General features: G+C 46.3%; 1 long non-coding RNA gene and 1 other non-coding gene across 2 annotated transcripts; one reads left to right on the top strand and one right to left on the bottom strand.

Moving 5' to 3' along the window:
- The first annotated feature begins 3,873 nt into the window (after positions 1-3,873).
- Positions 3,874-4,625, top strand: LOC119133980. Its single transcript, XR_005100236.1, has 3 exons — positions 3,874-3,913; positions 4,205-4,293; positions 4,563-4,625. It is a non-coding gene; the product is annotated as an uncharacterized LOC119133980 (long non-coding RNA).
- Positions 4,626-5,738: 1,113 nt separating this feature from the next.
- Positions 5,739-5,931, bottom strand: LOC119134235. The gene has a single exon (XR_005100294.1). It is a non-coding gene; the product is annotated as a U2 spliceosomal RNA (small nuclear RNA).
- Positions 5,932-6,608: the final 677 nt, after the last annotated feature.

Here is a 6,608-nt window from a genome sequence, read left to right on the forward strand (position 1 = left end):
TTGAACAGAGGGTGTGTTTTACCGAAGTCAAATTCCTTGTTTGGCACGCTCAAACATGGCGAATAAAAACTCTTGAATCTTGAGTTCTCCAATAAACCCTGGTCCAGGCTGCATTTGGTTGCCCTGCTCCATTCCGATCCATGACAGAACAATCCGACCACTTTAGCGACCAGTGCCTGGACCAACCTCCACCACCAGCTCCCGTCCGCGACGCCCGATCTACGTCCGTCGTCCGAGCTCGTTCCAGCACCATGGGCTCCGTGGCCGCCATCGCACTTCGCTCCAGCGACGCCGGACTCGCAGCCGCCATCGGAGTTCCTCCCGGTCCCATCGGCTCCGTGACCGTCATCGGACTTCGCAACCGCGACACCGGACCCGCGGCCGCCATCGGAGTTCCTCCCGGCGCCATCAGGACTCGTGGCCAACATCGGGCCCCACCCCAGCGTTGCCGGACCCGCGACCGTCGCCAGACTTCGATCCAGCTGCGCCGGACCCGCGATCGTCCTTGGCCCCACTCCCACTGCTGCGGCGCGTGATGGCTCTTGCCGCTGCGCACAGCTCTGCCTTCCGAATGCCGCCGATTGCGATACGGACTTCCAGAGTTGCCGCCGATTGGGGTACGGACTTCCAGAGTTGCCGCCGATTGTGGTACGGACTTCCAGAGTTGCCGCCGATTGCGGTACGGACTTCCAGAGTTGCCGCCGATTGCGGTTCATGTTCCAGAGATGCCGCCGATTGCAGTTTGTGTTCCAGAGTTGCCGCCGATTGCGGTTCGTGTTCCAGAGTTGCCGCCGATTGCGGTTCGTGTTCCATTGTTGCCGCCGATTGCGCTTCGTGTTCCAGAGTTGCCGTTAATTGCGGTTCGTGTCCCTCGAGTAGCCGCCGATTGCGGTTCGTGTCCCTCGAGTAGCCGCCGATTGCGGTTCGTGTCCCCCGAGCAGCTGCCGATTGCGGTTCATGTCCCCGAGTAGCCGCCGATTGCGATTCATGTCCCCAGAGTTGCCGCCGAGTGCGGTTAGGACTTTGCCATAGGCCAGTGAGGTTGTCTGGACTGGTGCGCTTTCCCGTCCTCCGCCCCCCCGCTCGCCGCGTGGGGGTTTCGCACCAGTCCAGACGACCCTACTGGTTTTCGAAATAGCTTGAACGGCGCACGGCGGCGATTGGGGAAACAACCGCACTCAGCGGCGTCCAGGGGCCCAGGGCCACACTCGCGGCACACGCTGGGGACCTGAACCGAAATCGGCAGCAACTTGGGGGACAGAACTGCACGCAGCGGCGGTCAGGGGCCCAGGGCCACAATCGCGGCACACACTGGGGGCCTGACGCGCAATCGGCAGCAACTTGGGGAACAGAACTGCACTCAGCGGAGGTCAGGGGCCCAGGGCCACAATCGCGGCACACACTGGGGGCCTGACGCGCAATCGGCAGCAACTTGGGGAACAGAACTGCACTCGGCAAAGGTCAGGGGCCCAGGGCCACACTCGCGGCACACACTGGGGGCCTGACGCGCAATCGGCAGCAACTTTGGGGGACATGAACCGCACTCGGGCGGCGACTTGGGGGACATGAACCGCACTCGGGCGGCGACTTGGGGGACATGAACCGCAAACGGCGGCAACTCAGGGACAGAAACGCAAACGGCGGCAACTCAGGGACAGAAACGCAAACGACGGCAACTCAGGGACAGAACCGTGCTCGGCGGAAACTCGGGGAACGGAACCGTGCTCGGCGGAAACTTGAAAAGTCAGAGCGGATTTGGCCCTCCGCGGACTGTCATTTGCCCATGTCTGGTGTATATTTGGACTGAGAATGGTGAAAGAAAGCACATATATGCCTAATAAACTGTATGCATTGAGTATGGGTCGAGTTCCACGCAGCACAACCAACGTGTGGAAAATATTATTTCTTCTCAAAATCATGACTTGAGAGAAGGTCCAAAGGACACAAGTTCCAAATAGCAGAGGATGGTTTCGATCCATCGACCTCTGGGTTTTCGGGCCCAGCACGCTCCCGCTGCGCCACTCTGCTATGACAACATGGATGTGACCGGGGACGAGTCGTGACACTGCTGCTCAGCGCTAGTCCATGATGTCCTCTAATCAGCAAACAAGCATTCGGATCCAGCGCAACTGGATTCTGATTGTCATTCATATTGTTTCGACTCTGTTGTGTACAGGCTTCATTACATTATGAACAAAGCTCAGTCGGGCAGCACTAACCTGGATGCTGGTGGAGAAACCAACTTTTTATCCAATTTCACGTTTTAATAGATTTGTCAACAAAATACAATGTAGAAATGACAGGTGGTTGGTAGTGTGGCCGAGCGGTCTAAGGTGCTGGATTAAGGCTCTGGTCTCTTCTGAGGCGTGGGTTCACTTCTGCATCAGTTTCGTTCTATTCGTCTGGCCCAACTCTTTCCAGCGCTGCCGTTCGGTACATGCGTATGATGACCCTGGAAAGTTCTTTGCAAAATCTCAATGACGCAGATGGTTGCTTGAATCATTTATTATCAGTCCAGTTTTTACTTTCTTTTCAATTACATTTGTAAATATATTATCAATTATTGTGGCACTGTGAGATGTGATTCTAGTCGGACCTGTCACTTTGCTTGGGACAAAAGGAGCCTTCGGAACTGAAATTTCTTCTCCATTATTCATTCAAATCAATTCACTCAAATCATTCTCGTTATGAAAGATTTGATCATAAAACGTGTGTGGCTTTTTCTTAAATGAACACGTTTGACATTGCTATAGTGTCAGCTTTTAATTATATGGCGCTGTCATTTTAAAGCAAATGAATAAATGCAACAATATTAATTTGCTTTGAAAATACCTGAGTAATAAAATGGATGGCTGAATGATGATCACAATGAAGTAGAAAGTCTCCTTTGTGATATATACTCCTTGTAGCATGTAACGGTACCCAAAAAGAGGAGTTTCTTTGCATCGAGGTTTATGCAAAGAGCTCAAGTAATTATATTTATTGTTGCTTTTTGGTGAAGTGAATGAGTGTTCCGTCTGTACGACTGGTCTTTGAATGCACCCCGCTTCAATGGCAGAACGCGGATGAATTTAAAGACATCAAATGAGATAAATTATCCTTCCTAAAAATTAAAATTGACTGACGCAAACGTGAGTTCTTCATGTTTTTATTGAAAACAACAATCTAGCACACCTGTTAAAACAAGCGCGACATTCATTCACTTCCGGCCTTCTATCCAATCAATGTTCTTTATATTGAGACGCTTTGCCCATGCGAATAATGATTGGTAGATTAAATCTTGATCTGCGTGTTTTAAAACTGTTGACCTCACACCAGTGCATGTCGTCAGAAGTAGTCTATGCTGAATCGAACTTGCGGTAAGTCGGCTGTACCAACAGCATTTCTTCGGCACGTACAGTACTGTTGAACGGAGATTTTTACGTTTATCGTTGCTAGCACTTCTGTCGTGGATTTATGCCTGTGCGATTTCTTTCAAGACGCCACGTGTAAATATAGCATTTTCCTCCCAGCAGGGTTGAAAGGCTCAATAGAAATGGCACTCATGAATCTGGGTATTAAGGCTCTACTTGGCTGGGTAAATTAACGCTACCAACGGCTTGTAGTATTTTAGTTTTGACCTAACCTCGTCCATGCTGTATTTGCAGATAAGTAATCTCACGTTGCCCCACCGAGAGATAAAAAACATCGAAGAGTTACAGAATGGGGAGTTGCTGCTTCATGTTGTTTCTAAAATGTGAGGACTGTCCATTAACAATGACATTTACTCAAGACAGCCTCGGTTGTTTACTCTTGTTTTCCCCCACTCTTTACTTTTATCTTGCTATCTTTTTTCACTACAGGAAAAAGGAACAACCTCCTTCAATAACATCACCGAGAGAACGTTTTGAATTCATTGCAGAATTTGTGGAGAGTGAGTTTGACATATATGTCTGGGCTTGTATTCCCCCCCCCCCGCAATACGTATTGTTCTATTCAGTACACTCCAATGATGCACTTTGTGCGGGGTTTAACTGCTTTAACGAAATGTTTAGTCTTGAACATTAGTGTACAAAAAACACCATTGCAAAGCATCGTAAAGCTACGTTCAGTTTCATTCTTCAGTTTCCTTTTCAGTTGCACCTTCTGACAGAACACTATATTTCAATGTCTTATCTCATATGTGAAGAACAATATTTCAACTTAATGTTTTGTGGTTGGACAGAGGTTTGCAGATTCAGCGCAACCCAAAGTTGTTCATTATCCTGGGACAACATAAATAATGGAATCAACTTGACTTTGGAAATAGCAAAGGTACACAAAGCTGTTTTGCATCATATGTACATAAAAGTTATATTGTGGCACACCAATATTGTCTTTGTTCTTTGTCACCTGTGTTATGACTCACTAGTTGGCAGTCAGAGATTAAAAATGTGCTTCTGCCACAATAATATTGCCGTCTTTCATTGTTCTTAGTAGGTGTTCGAATAAACTGTCTCCTGAACATAGTGGTCAAGAACAATGACATCCTTCTATTGTTTTATACACAAGGTAATGGGAAATGTCTGGCCTGCTCTTTTTAGGTGTTGTTGTTGCTGGTTTACAATGACATGATGAGTGAACGGTGCACCCTTAAAACATTGGACTGTGAGGTGGACGTTTGCTGAAGCTATGAAAATACGATGCTGTTTTAAGGTTTTCTTTTCATTCTGTGCCATTGTAACAATATTTCCATTCCTGCTTGTCAGGAGGCGATTGCAAATGTGACGTTTTCTTATGTGATGGAGAGTGAGGGCAGAGTTTATCTGAGTCCTGGTCTTGATGCCTACTTGGCAAGGCAATGTGAGTCTCGTATCCATTCCTGCATTTGACTCGTGTGTCTGCTTTCAGGCCTTTGAATGCTGATTGAAATGTTTGACTTAATCCTTCAGATTTGCCTGTGACTCCTGAAATATTCGCGAGAACGACAAGCGCCTCTACTTCCAGATTATCGACAGCCTCGACACTCTCGGATGAAGACTCCCCGGTGTCCCATCGCACAAAGAAAATTGCCTTTGTCAATATACACACTGGCATCATCTTCTTCCAGGTATCATTGACTAATGTTAATTATATATTGCTGGCATTGGTCCTACTTTTGGTCAATGTTTTGAACTTTTTAGGATGCTTGGAGCTTGGCCATTTGTTTACAAAACGTCTCATGAGTTAGACTCAAATACTTAACCATAAAATAAAAAAAAAAGACATTGACTATGTGAGTTGATTAAATTTAAAGCATTAAGTATTTATTCATTTTGCCTGAATATTTATTTCCACAGCAAATCTCTTCAAGATATAATGAACACTCCCGAATTCCAGTTGAGGAAGATTCAGCGGGAGATGATCAGAGAGCGAGATTATAGGGATGGACTGGAGAAGGAGCTCGCTGGGAAAATTAGCCTCATTGCACAAAGAGGTACTCAATTTATGTTTATGTTGAACCTCCAACGTTACCACTGAATTTTTTTTTTTCTGAACAGGTTTTGAATAAGAATTGTAATAAAAATTCTTGAAACAATGATAGGAAAATCTCAAGCAAAGAAACACGTTTTAATTATATTTTAGAACAGTTACGTAAATTCTTGCTGCCTCTCAAGCCGAAACGTCTTACATTTAGATCAGACCCCATCGAGTCATAATTGACTGCTTAACCCTGTAAGAATGAAGCAAATGGATTGAAATGGTTTTCTTACATATTGAACTGTAGATTTGACCAGGAGAGGGGGTGCACCGTGCCTGGAGATACTGCTATATCAGGTCGATGCGTGGAGTGGATGGGGCGAGCCCCTTTTCCAAATTCCTATTCCAAATAAATCAATTAAATATGTGGTCCCCAGATGGGGGACGTGTCAGCTGTTAAACTGATAAGAACAGATACTACACTTGATCTTAGCCAAAAGGCTGAGAAGCAATAACCCGAAATGGCTCTGAGGCAACGACTTAAATAAAGAGACTACCAATTCAAGTTACGGTTAAATGTATCAACTGATGCTAATGCCACATACTGACCCCTGTGAATTCCCAAAATGTGGGAATCTCGACTGCATAATTTCTGCTAGTGGGGGATTGCGTTCTTTCTGTTTAAAACAAAACTTTTGCGCAGTAGTACGCACACGGAGTTTAGCTCTACAGTGCTGTGACACACTGAACGCTTTTGAGTAGTGATGGACACATGAGGCTTCCTTGGTGTAACTGCCGAAGTCGAAGCAGTTGTGTCTTTCGCCGCTGGGCGGAGCTGTTGTGGCTCTGATGAAGCTTCAAGTTTTGCATGGTGTGCAAATTATTTGTGTGTGAATTTATTTTTGTTCCTTGTTATTTGTATATAGTTTGTAGCACTGTCTTGTTGATATTAAGTTGCGATAGAAACCGGTGGTAAGTTAGACTTCGAGGGCACTTCCTGTTTCCGGGAAAGAAGCGGGAAGGTGACGTGATGCAACAGCGCAATAGTTAACGGCCGACCTAGGATGCGTCATCGCAAAGCTACTAAATCAAAACAGTAAAGTACCCGGTTTGCAAATAGGTTCATTTCTCGAGGCTTCATGTGCACACTGCTGGTCAAAAGGAGTAATTTATTCCAATAATGAGAATTA

This window comes from Syngnathus acus, chromosome 14, assembly GCF_901709675.1.
Source record: "Syngnathus acus chromosome 14, fSynAcu1.2, whole genome shotgun sequence".
NCBI lineage: Eukaryota > Metazoa > Chordata > Actinopteri > Syngnathiformes > Syngnathidae > Syngnathus > Syngnathus acus.